Source organism: Schistocerca cancellata, chromosome 7, assembly GCF_023864275.1.
Source record: "Schistocerca cancellata isolate TAMUIC-IGC-003103 chromosome 7, iqSchCanc2.1, whole genome shotgun sequence".
Lineage (NCBI taxonomy): Eukaryota > Metazoa > Arthropoda > Insecta > Orthoptera > Acrididae > Schistocerca > Schistocerca cancellata.
In genome coordinates this window covers 54,122,291-54,135,739 of record NC_064632.1, presented here as the reverse complement: position 1 = coordinate 54,135,739, position 13,449 = coordinate 54,122,291, and positions in this window count along the sequence as shown.

The following is a 13,449-nucleotide window of genomic DNA, read 5'->3' as shown; positions in this document are numbered from 1 at the left end:
GAACTACATTTTTCATGTTTGCATATTTTAATCTTCACTTATATGATGGTAGAACTTGAACCTTTGTTCAAAAATCTACCACACTCCAAAATCGAACGCAGGTTTCCCTCATGGCAGGCAAGCATTTTAGCGCAGATCCACGATGCCTGTCGACAAGTCGGCCTTATTTTACAGCAGTGAAGAGTGTCGGAAAATTTAAAAGTAGATTTTCTCGAGAATGTTTGACAGTTGTATCAAACTGCTTTGTGGGATTCGTATTTGAGTTCTGCACTTGATGTACCACAAATATCAAAAGTACAAAAAAATGCGACTGCTGTGTAGTTCACTTGTTAGGAAACGTCTGAAGAAATTCATAATATTTAACATTTCTAACGTAGTGAATATACATATATTTATGTAAAAGACTGTGGCGAAGTAATCAGCAAAACTAGATATTTTCATTTAACGAAACAGTTTTTTGTATTGTTTCACAAAACTTTATCAGCTTCGTTTCACCTAGTTAATACAAAGTACAACGTTTCACCAAGAACCCACAGCTGAATCAATTAAAATTATTACAAGTGTTAATTCTAAATTTTTTGGAAATTTGACGGACAATGTAAACATTTAACGTAAGTGGCCGGACAAATGGTCAGAGAGATGACAGGAAGAAGGGCAAAATACTGAAGTTAGTCTCCTAAAATTGTTTCAGTGCGGAAGATCGTGTTCGATCTTTTCTTTCCATCAACGGAGATACTGAGTCAAGTGATCGTGTATTAAATCAACTAAAAGCCCTCAACAGAAGAAAAGCATCATGACTGGACGAGATACTTGTCCAGGTGTAAAGAAACAATGCGAATGAACCTCCTCCTGTTCTGGCAGTGATCTATGGTAGGTCTCTTGAGCAACGATGGATAGCAAGTAACTAGAAAAAGCCCTTTGATTCTCTTCCTTCAGACAGATACACATAAGTATAGGTCAGTAAGCCTTTGCCAACATGTGCATTTGACATGTGTACTGAACACACCTCCTCCTCCCCCTCTCTCTGTCGCTGCATCTCCTCCTCCCCTACTCTATGTAATGTTTCCTCCACCCCTCTCTCTGCCTATATCTTCCTCCACCTCCATCTGACCACACCGTACTCTCCATTTTTGTGTCCATCTTCTCCTGTCCCTCTTCGTTTTCCACGTGACCACTAACGCTCTACCACTTCTACGTGCCTCTCACATCTCCCACACTGCCCACCCCCACCTCCCCTCTCTCTACCAGTCTCTCCCTTCCCCCTCTACTTGTACGTCAACTCCTCCCCATTGTCTCTCTGTCCATCCCCTCCTCCCCTCTCTGTCCATCTACTCCTCCTCAGTCTCTATCCATCTCACCCTCCCTCTCTTTCCCTATCCATCTCCTCATCCACCTCTGTCCACATAATCCTCCCTATGCATCCCACCTGCATCCACATCAACCGTGTCACCACCTATGCCTTTCTGCACAAGTAGCGCTTGCTTAAGAAGTTGACAAAACAGGCCAATGCTACTCCCACAGCACATCTATTAAGCAGGGCAGCCTATACAGTGAAGGAAATGCCGTTTCAACTGTATCTAAACTCCTATTACAGCTAGCAGGCTATAATCGCCACAGTGCTGAGCTTAATGAGGCCTGCTGTTTCAGTGCCAAGTTAGGATGAAATCGATCCAGGGATTCGGGAGGAGAAGGCAGACATGCAGAATTATGGAATATATTTGGTATCTTCACATTATTATGTTTTTGAGGGACGAAAATATCATAGCAGTGAACAAGGATCCCGCATTCAGACATCTTGCAACATGGCTCACTCCACTTGCCCTTGAGAACCAGAGCCTAGTAGACAATTGCCCAGGTTGATTCCATGTTGCTTGACTTCAGGAAGGCATTCGATCCTGTTTGGCATTGTCATTTAGTGAACAAAACGCGGAGCTACTGAGCACTGGACTACAACTGTGACACGATTGAGGACTTCCTAACAGTTATAGGACCTAACAGTTACACTTCATAGAAGATAGAGGTGGTCTATGGAAAACGTCTCATGCTCCATGAGACTGTATGTAAACGATGCTGTGCTCTATAGAGCACCAGAAGATTTTGGGAAAGCCTGTAGAGAATCGATGACTGGTGTAGAGACTAATCACTAATCCTCAACATAAATAAATGTAACGTACTATGAATAAATATGTGAAGAGACTCATTGCTGTTTGGTTACACCATTGGCGACAAATCACTGTAACCAGGAACTATGGGAAATTACCTAGCGGTAAATTCCCAGAGCGATCTTGCGGATGCCACTATGAAAATCATAAGAAATTCTTAAGAAAATTTAATTCATACAGAAAGAAGCAGCTTAAAAATATTTATAAGACCGATTCTCGACTACCACTTATTAATCTAGGACTATTACCAGGTTCTATTAATGGAAGAGATAGTAAAGGTCCAAGGAAGAGCTGGAAGTTTTACCACTGCTTAGTACACGCTGGCCGTTATGGAGATTCTCAGTGAACTTCAGGGACAGGTGGTACAAGAGAGGCATTGCGCATGAAAAATGGCAAGTCCTTTGCTTTGGACCTGCCTTTCTTCCGCATTATTTATTCAATGGTTGAAATGGTTCAAATGGCTCTGAGCGCTATGGGACTTAACATCTTAGGTCATCAGTCCCCTAGAACTCAGAACTACTTAAACCTAACTAACCTGAGGACATCACACACATCCATGCCCGAGGCAGGATTCGAACCTGCGACCGTAGCAGTCCCGCGGTTCCGGACTGCAGCGGCTAGAACCGCACGGCCACCGCGGCCGGTTATTCAATTGAGCTGACAGGTAAAACTGGGGTACTTTCATTAGTTTAGGGTGGGTCTATGGCCAATGAGGCTATAAACAAGGGTTGACAGTGGTTGTAACACTGAATTCAGTGGTAGGAGCATGAAGTTATTAGTGAGAGTCGAGCACTTGTTATGTTGGACAGCCATAGCTGAGCCAGGGTAAATTTTTTGTTGCGAGTTCGAAAAACACGGTGAGTCGCAAGAGCAGGTATGGACAGAGGGATGAGAGATTCTGGCCGGCGCTTTCGCACAGTGGAGGCCGATTCAGAGGACATGGCGCAAGCCATGGGGGGTCCATTGGACCCGGTAAGTTGCGAGCCTGCAGGGGCCACGGCATATTGTCCCAGACACCTGAGAAAGAACTCTGTAAGACTTCTTTCGCAAAATAGCAGTGTTTTGGTTGGTCTCCGACTGTAACGTCAGAAAACGTAACAGTGGACACCAGTTCAATGCCCCGATATGTGTGTTACGATTGGAGGAACAGTTTTTTCACCATGTTATGCATAGGGTAATATGTGACTGGCACAGAAGCGTGCTACCGTTTTTGAATGGCGGTTTTCAGCTTTTTGGGTCATACTCTACGAAGAGTGTTTTGTGGACTTGAATGAAGTGCGAGGAGGTGAAAGCTCGGTCTTGTAGCATGGAGACGAGTGGTACAATATGGTCAAGTACCGTGGAGCAAGGAAGTGGATTCAGTCTTGTGGCTTGGAGGAGGGAAGTCGATCTGAGGTTGGGCCCTAGAGTCCAGGCACGAAGGTGGATCTGAACAAGAGGAGGATAGGGAGGTACTCTGTTCAACCTAACGCAGGGGTGTGCTGGCCATTGCATTCGAGATTTCTACACTGGCGTGGTGAGTATTTCGCAGCACTAGCACTAGAAACATTTAGAGTGAATTTCACTCACTACATTGTGGTCCACTACAACAGCAGCCACTGCCCTATTTAATACTTTTGTGGTAGTTTGTTCAGTTCACACTCAGATCGCATTATCCATTTTTAAAGTCAGAATTAGAGTCAATTTGCCACCCTCTGTCCATTCTTGCCAACTGTACAGCAGTACACTTCATTTTAGGAACGCAAGCATAAATATAGCGCGTGTAATGTTGAGCTATGCTCCATGTCATTCATGTCTTTGGAAATAAATCTGTCTTGACACTGAGCTCTCTTTGTTATTCAGGTGTACAAGATTGCTTTATTACCTTCATTAATTTTATTTTTCTATGTGAGGTGAGGTTACTGTAGAAGCACGCTACCTACCTTATAGCTCTAAATAGGAGCAGGAGCGCTATGGTGATTCTCAGTGAACTTCAGTGGCAGGCACTGCAACAGAGGCGTTGTGCATCACGACAGGGTCACTGCTGAAATTGTAAGAGCGTACATTCCAAGAAGAGTCACGCAAAAAACCGCAAAGAGTAGATTAAAGAAAATTAGAGCCCGTATGGAGGTTTATCTACAGCCGCCTCACACTCAGCATTCACGAAAGAATCAGGGAAGACTGGTGCCAGAAGTATCCTCTGCCAAAGATACCTAGCGGAATACATTTGTAGAAGTTCCTCTCAGTGATTTACTAGTGTGTGTGACTGGCAATTTTTGTTTCTTGTAATATCACACAAGTAATGCTGTTTTGGTTGCTTATAAATAGCTGAGACCATCATTCTCAGTATACGTTAATTTACGTTAACCACTTACAAATAAATAAACAAGTAAGTGTACTAGCACAGACATGGCATGTTAATATGCTGATTGTTAGATTAAAACTGTTGTGGTGTGCATAATGTAAGACCTTCCGTAGACACACCATCAGATTATTTGACTTGTCGCTCTAACGAAGTAGGCGAATGTCAGCAATATGTCTCGTGGTCTTATTGTGGCGTGTTTATCTTCTGCCGTTAGGTCAGACGATAGAAATGCCACTTGCACGCTTAGAGTAGCAGATTGACGGTGACCAACTTTAAACAGAAATTGATTAATTTTCACACACATTTATTAAAATAATAACAAGCATAAAATTACTTAACTTGATTCTGGATGCTATTTACAATTGACAATCTGAAGTTCCTTTGGTCTTGGTACGTTAATCTTATTCTCACATATCTCTGATACTTGACAAAGTGTCTATACATTTATCTTCATGGCTATGTACAGGAATATGGTAATCTTATTAGGCGCAGACTGAAACTTGACTATAGACTGCTACAGACAAATGTAGACTGGTACAGACAGGTGCAGATAAATGCAGATCGACTAATCGGAGGTCTGTACACTGTGCGAGTGTGACCGCGAGGAGAAAAGGTTCTACGTTAGCAGCAATCTCATTGGCTGCGTTAGATATTAATACGTGGATCGGCGGAAGCAGAATTTGGTCCGTCTCTAAGATAGCGCCATCTCGTAGTGCGGAGACGGACGAGCGCTGTGCCTGCGCTGTTGTGCTTAGCGGGGCGCGCTCTAGTGGGAAAGTTGTGTACGCGCTGACTACGCGGTACTATGTACACAACAACTGTACACGTCAGAGGCGACTTGAACTCGACTGTGCATCTTTCGGCTGGTAATGCCCTTGTTGACAGAACTGTACGAGCACGCAACGTACCTCACGGCTCTAAACAGACCTTATCTCTGACATGATTTCGTGAACTGCAAAAATTTTCACCAGGATGTACACTGTTGTTGTTGTTGTTGTGGTCTTCAGTCCTGAGACTGGTTTGATGCAGCTCTCCATGCTACTCTATCCTCTGCAAGCTTCTTCATCTCCCAGTACCTAATGCAACCTACATCCTTCTGAATCTGCTTAGTGTATTCATCTCTTGGTCTCCCCCTACGATTTTTACCCTCCACGCTGCCCTCCAATACTAAATTGGTGATCCCTTGATGCCTCACAACATGTCCTATCAACCGATCCCTTCTTCTGGTCAAGTTGTGCCACAAACTTCTCTTCTCCCCAATCCTATTTAATACCTCCTCATTAGTTATGTGATCTACCCATCTAATCTTCAGCATTCTTCTGTAGCACCACATTTCGAAAGCTTCTATTCTCTTGTTGTCCAAACTATTTACCGTCCAGGTTTCACTTCCATACGTGGCTACACTCCATACAAATACTTTCAGAAATGACTTCTTGACACTTAAATCTATACTCGATGTTAACAAATTTCTCTTCTTCAGAAACGCTTTCCTTGCCATTGCCAGTCTACATATTATATCCTCTCTACTTCGACCATCATCAGTTATTTTGCTCCCCAAATAGCAAAACTCCTTTACTACTTTAAATGTCTCATTTCCTAATCTAATACCCTCAACATCACCCGACTTAATTCGACTACATTCCATTATCCTCGTTTTGCTTTTGTTGATGTTCATCTTATATCCTCCCTTCAAGAAACCATCCATTCCGTTCAACTGCTCTTCCAAGTCCTTTGCTGTCTTTCACAGAATTACAATGTCATCAGCGAACCTCAAAGTTTTTATTTCTTCTCCATGGATTTTAATACCTACTCCGAATTTTTCTTTTGTTTCCTTTACTGCTTGCTCAATATACAGATTGAATAACCTTGTCTTACTCCCTTCCCAACCACTGCTTCCCTTTCATGTCCCTCGACTCTTATAACTGCCATCTGGTTTCTGTACAAATTGTAAATAGCCTTTCGTTCCCTGTATTTTACCCCTGCCACCTTTAGAATTTGAATGAGAGTATTCCAGTCAACATTGTCAAAAGCTTTATCTAAGTCTACAAATGCTAGAAACGTAGGTTTGCCTTTCCTTAATCTTTCTTCTAAGATAAGTCGTAAGGTCAGTATTGCCTCATGTGTTCCAGTATTTCTACGGAATCCAAACTGATCTTCCCCGAGGTCGGCTTCTACTAGTTTTTCCATTCGTCTGCAAAGAATTCGTGTTAGTATTTTGCAGCTGTGGCTTATTAAACTGATTGTTCGGTAATTTTCACATCTGTCAACACCTGCTTTCTTTGTGATTGGAATTATTATATTCTTCTTGAAGTCTGAGGGTATTTCGCCTGTTTCATACATCTTGCTCACCAGATGGTAGAGTTAAGTCAGGACTGGCTCTCCCAAGGCCGTCAGTAGTTCCAATGTAATGTTGTCTACTCCGGGGGCCTTGTTTCGACTCAGGTCTTTCAGTGCTCTGTCAAACTCTTCACGCAGTATCGTATCTCCCATTTCATCTTCATCTACATCCTCTTCCATTTCCATAATATTGTCTTCAAGTACATCGCCCTTGTATAGACCCTCTATATACTCCTTCCACCTTTCTGCTTTCCCTTCTTTGCTTAGAACTGGGTTTCCATCTGAGCTCTTGATGTTCATACAAGTGGTTCTCTTATCTCCAAAGGTCTCTTTAATTTTCCTGTAGGCAGTATCTATCTTACCCCTAGTGAGATAAGCTTCTACATCCTTACATTTGTCCTCTAGCCATCCCTGCTTAGCCATTTTCCACTTCCTGTCTATCTCATTTTTGAGACGTTTGTATTCCTTTTTGCCTGCTTCATTTACTGCATTTTTATATTTTCTCCTTTCATCAATTAAATTCAATATTTCTTCTGTTACCCAAGGATTTCTACTAGCCCTCGTCTTTTTACCTACTTGATCGTCTGCTGCCTTCACTACTTCATCCCTCAGAGCTACCCATTCTTCTTCCACTGTATTTCTTTCCCCCATTCCTGTCAATTGTTCCCTTATGCTCTCCCTGAAACTCTGTACACCCTCTGCTTCTTTCAGTTTATCCAGGTCCCATCCCCTTAAATTCCCACCTTTTTGCAAATTCTTCAGTTTTAATCTACAGGTCATAACCAATAGATTGTGGTCAGAGTCCACATCTGCCCCTGGAGATGTCTTACAATTTAAAAACTGGCTCCTAAATCTCTGTCTTACCATTATATAATCTATCTGATACCTTTTAGTATCTCCAGGGTTCTTCCATGTATACAACCTTCTATCATGATTCTTAAATCAAGTGTTAGCTATGATTAAGTTGTGCTCTGTACAAAATTCTACCAGCCGGTTTCCTCTTTCATTTCTTACCCCCAATCCATATTCACCTGCTACGTTTCCTTCTCTCCCTTTTCCTACACTCGAATTCCAGTCACCCATGACTATTAAATTTTTGTCTCCCTTCACTATCTGAATAATTTCTTTTATTTCATCATACATTTCTTCAATTTCTTCGTCATCTGCAGAGCTAGTTGGCATATAAACTTGTACTACTGTAGTAGGTGTAGGCTTCGTATCTATCTTGGCCACAATAATGCGTTCACTATGCTGTTTGTAGTAGCTTACCCGCATTCCTATTTTCCTATTCATTATTAAAGTTACTCCTGCATTACCCCTATTTGACTTTGTGTTTATAACCCTGTAGTCACCTGACCAAAAGTCTTGTTCCTCCTGCCACCGAACTTCACTAATTCCCACTATATCTAATTTTAACCTATACTTTTCCCTTTTTAAATTTTCTAACCTACCTGTCCGATTAAGGGATCTGACATTCCACGCTCCGATCCGTAGAGCGCCAGTTTTCTTTCTCCTGATAACGACATCCTCTTGAGTAGTCCCCGCCCGGAGATCCGAATGGGGGACTATTTTACCTCCGGAATATTTTACCCAAGAGGACGCCATCATCATTTAATCATACAGTAAAGCTGCATGCCCTCGGGAAAAATTACGGCCGTAGTTTCCCCTTGCTTTCAGCCGTTCGCAGTACCAGCACAGCAAGGCCGATTTGGTTATTGTTACAAGGCCAGATCAGTCAATCATCCAGACTGTTGCCCTTGCAACTACTGAAAAGGCTGCTGCCCCTCTTCAGGAACCACACGTTTGTCTGGCCTCTCAACAGATACCCCTCCGTTGTGGTTGTACCTACGGTACGGCTATCTGTATCGCTGAGGCACGCAAGCCTCCCCACCAACGGCAAGGTCTATGGTTCATGGGGATGTACACTATCTGATCAAAACTACCCAGAAACTACTAGTGGACAGCAACATGGGGTTTGTCTATACGACGACATAAGCTTTTCTGGGGACACTTTCAATGAGATGCCTGAATGTCTGTGGAGTAATGGCAGCCTATCGTTCCTCAGAGCAAAACCAGAGAATGTGGTGACGTTGGAGCAGGGATCCGGAGCCAAGTCGACGTTCGAATTTTTCCCAAAGATGTTCTGTTGGGTTTAGATCGGGACATTGCGCAGGCAAATCCATTTCAGGAATATTATTGTACACAAATCATTGCCTCACGTGTGTTGCTTTATGACAAGGTACGTTACATGTTGATGCAAACAAGGTGTGTTGCTTTATGACAAGGTACATTGTCATGTTGATGCAAACAATCATCGTCTCCTAAATGTTCCTCTAGTGTAGACAGGGTACAATGCTGTAAAATGTGTTTACATACTTCCACATGCTCTGCATTCGTAGGTAGCACACCGCGCCTTGTACACGTCAGCCGCGGCGCTCGGGGTCACAGCACCAAGTTACGACGCCTGAAGATGGGCGTATAAGAGCCCAAAACCAGTCCTGTTATAATAAAAGAATTTTAAAACTGAAGCGGTATTTTCAACCTCTGGTGGTAATTGTCAATTGCGGATGTTCCTCCAACAGGATTGTATGCAGTAAATGTGTGTATTCGAGGACTTTTGACCAGATAGTGTATTATTTGAGAATATGGAGCTACTGAGTAATCACTATCAGACTGGTTTACGTACAGCCCAGCGGTTCTTTCAGGGATATATAACTTATTGATGTAAGGCACAAAAGCTGTGCGCTGGGCAATGACTCGATACCGATTCCTTGCCTTTCGCAAGCAATGTTGCTGGCCGTTGAGATATCCAGGTACAAATATTGGTACGGTACACGATGTTTACTCTCTATGAAATTTTTATGGTATGTTATCCACCGCAGAATGAAAATTTCGTTCTGGAACTAAAATATTAAGTGAAGGGAAAATATATGGAATCTTATGAAGCTGAATTTTAGGTATCTTCTGTAGAAGATGAGTGCTTTAAGGAACGGGAGGTTGTCAGAGACGGATAGTGGTTACTGCTCATGGAGCCGAAACGGTCGCTTAACATGCGACTATCTTTTATTTCATTTTCGTATCCGGAACCGGTGAGCGTGTGTTATCTTTGGTATTGTGCCAAAAATAAGGAAACAGCTCGCTACCTCCTTTCATATGATACATTTACTAGTCGATACTGAATGACATGAAAAACGACTCGTAGCTCCCGACCGGAGGCAGTGAGATACATACTCAGTCCCCTTGTCTACAACAGCTTTCATGTCACATTCGGTATCAGTGCACTTGGACTGCCTATTTTACCCACCGATGGCCAAGAAATATCTGCGCAACGGCAGCTATTTTCTTTTGGCTAGATAATAATATTATTTCATCTGTGTAGGTAGGCAACTCGTATTTTTGATTAGAATGCATAAGCTTCCGCAAGGGGGGTGGGGGTGGGCGGGGTGGGGGGAGAGGCAGGGGCAGGAGGCAGGGGCGGGAGGGGACGTTCGCCTGCTCTTTAATCTGGATTGAAGAGTTTTTAATCTTTAGACAACGCCCGGCGCATTTATAGTAAAACGTATCTGTGACTGGACTAAACTGCACACTTAGAACTGCCGACTGCAACAGGCAACCGTCTGTTCACGGGAAACCATAGTTTCCTTCGCGCAGGGGTAGTTCAGGCACTGACCTGCGCTCAAATGAAAACCTTTGGAGAAAATTGCCGAAATAGAGTCCCCAATCTACCTTTTGAAGGTTCCTCGTGCCGCTGAAGAGTCGTGAACACAAGGAAGTAAAAGTCTTATCACTTGATTCAAACTGTTCATTAACTTAACTATATCAAGATGACAGCAGCGACATTACATAAAGCACAAAAAGAAAATATTCAGTACTATGGTACACAGTGTCGCTGATCTTTCACGTCTTCCCCATGTAAGGTGTCAGGCAAATCCAACACCTTCCATGAAAACCATGACATGACAGCAAATCCGGCAATATGTCACATAGCTCCTAATAAATCCTGACATTAAACTAACCAAAGTAATACGATCAACGAGTGAGCAAATGGAATACCACAGACTAACACAAGAACGCCTAAATGCATGTCATTCCTTCCCACCGTGAAACAGATGCAGTTCCGAGGGGAGAAACGAGAACAGAAGCCGAGAGCAGAACCCTGTAGGCTAGAAGGCCCTTCGATAAGAGTGGGACAATGGGACACACACATTACTGGCCGACCGCCGGGAGGTCCATCCCCCAGCCAATGTTATAAGATAGAGCCCTCCAGAAGAACAGTATAGATCTTACAATAACACTAAAAGGGCCACACCAGCTGCAAGTTTTAGCATTAGACTATACGCATCTCTGTTACGTAGCAAACATTAAAAACATTGCCCCACCATGAAAAGTATAACGTTGCTCATTGGATAGACAGAATTTTTGTAGGCGGAGCTTAAGGTTAACATTGAGACCCTGATTGGTCAGTTGAAAACACAGCCAGATACCTTTCTCTTAAACCAACTTCGGTAAACAATAGTAAGGGTAACTTCGAGAGAGTTGCTACCGAGACGGCGAGGTGTGTGGAGCTACGCCGTCCGCAGCCCCTTACGCTGCCTAACCACCGACAAGGTAATGAACGCATGCTATGCCACATAAGAGCGCATAACGCTTCACTCAGAACTGCAGAAGTTTCATCTGTTACATCCCCTTTTTACGTAATACTAGTGTCGCTCGTCAGTTAAACTTCGTGGTATTCACATTTGCTAATTGAAGTTAAAATCTGAAACGCAATGATTTTTCTGTTATATAATTATGAAACTTCCCCTTTCAACAATTATTCATGACTGTGCTTAAACTGACACCCAATATTTTTTTAGCGCTACGCAATCTGACTTTCAGAAATCCCTACAAAGGAATGGCCCTAACTAACATTAACCTGTACCTTTCACAAATCACTTACCTCACCAAAATCTTCATTACTCGAACTACTGCAATACAGCGAGTGCCACTACTGCCAGCTAAATAAAAGATTCAAACTACGGAAGTCGCTAACTACTGATAGGGATAGTTAGCAAATGAAAGATTTTAATAGAGAACAAACACTGTATTTACCTTAATAGTCATAATATATATAGTAGTTCATAATATCCAGTATTACAAATTATCAAAACTCCGCCATCTCTCTCCCCACATCCTCCACTGCTGGCGGCTCACCTCCAACTGTACAACGCTACGCGCAGTTCACATCCAGTTGCCGCTGCCCAACACTACAATGGCAGACAACAATGCAAACTAGCTACAGACTGCACACAGCACAGCCAGTGATTTTCGTACCGAGCGCTACGTAACTTTGCCGATAAGAAAACATAAACAGCCTACTTACAATTATTGAGAAGCCACAGCAGCCACTGTAATTTACAACAAGTTAAATAAGTAATTAAAGATAATTGAGGGTCACTGTAGACCTTTTTTGATAGTTTTCTCTTTTATGAAACTTAATTTAAACCTAGATTATAGATGTGGTATGGCATAGGTCATTCTTCGATCCATCACAGAACTTGGAAACCCATTCAGGGAATGTAAGCGTAGGTTTCCGCGGCCGTTGTCATCTTCAATAAAATTCTTCAGGGTATCAGACCGCATCGTCATAATTTAAAATGCGCCAACGTTTCGGCCAGCGTTGCAGCTAGCCTTCATCAGGGCCTTACGTTAAACTGTTAATTCATTTAGCAGTTTAACGTATGGCCCTGATGAAGGCTAGCTGCAACGCTGGCCGAAACGTTGGCGCATTTTAAGTTATGACGATGCGGTCTGATACCCTGAAGAATTTTATTGAAGCCATTCAGGGAATGTTCGTTCACACTTTTGTTGAACGCAGTTGGTTTTTATCATCCTGTATTAAAGTATTTCCTTTTATCAATAGCACATTTTATAAACAATGTTTTTTGAGTAGAATAAAAATTCCAATGGTAAACTTAGCTGTTTTTCGACGTTATTTTACCAGCTAACTAAAAATAGGAAAGCGCTAAACCCCTTCCAATAAATTTAGTTTGTATTAAGATTCTTTTACAGGGAGTGCAGTGGAGCTGACGCTGAAATCATTTGATTATATCATCGCTAGTCTCACTGAATTCTTCTGAACTCTACATGTCATGTGTGGTCTGGCGTCTCCTTACCAGCAACAGGTCCCAGGTTAAAACTAGTCAATTCCATAAAAAACACGCTCAGACCGTCATTGCTCGAAAGTGGTAGGGAGACACGACTTAGAACAAACAGACACCACGCAGAATGTTAGACCCACCCTGGTCGACTCACAGTGGGACAACGAGCTGAACTGGCCTGGTAACACCTCTTCCGTCTGGTGTAACGAGGATGACAGTTCGAGGTAATTCATCTCAACCTGTTAATAGTTCTTTTACTCTTTCGCTGTTCCAGATGTGATTGGAAAGGACATCGTCTCGTAGAAGTACAATATCTCCACTCTATACTTTCAGAGTCTGCCAGTATTTTTGACGTGATGGAATGTCCGATGGAGAAATAAGTTGTCTTTGCTCCACTGCTTCCAAAGATCCTCGGGTATCTTCAGATTAAGTTTAAATTGCCTTACCTAGGCTCAGAGCCCATTGG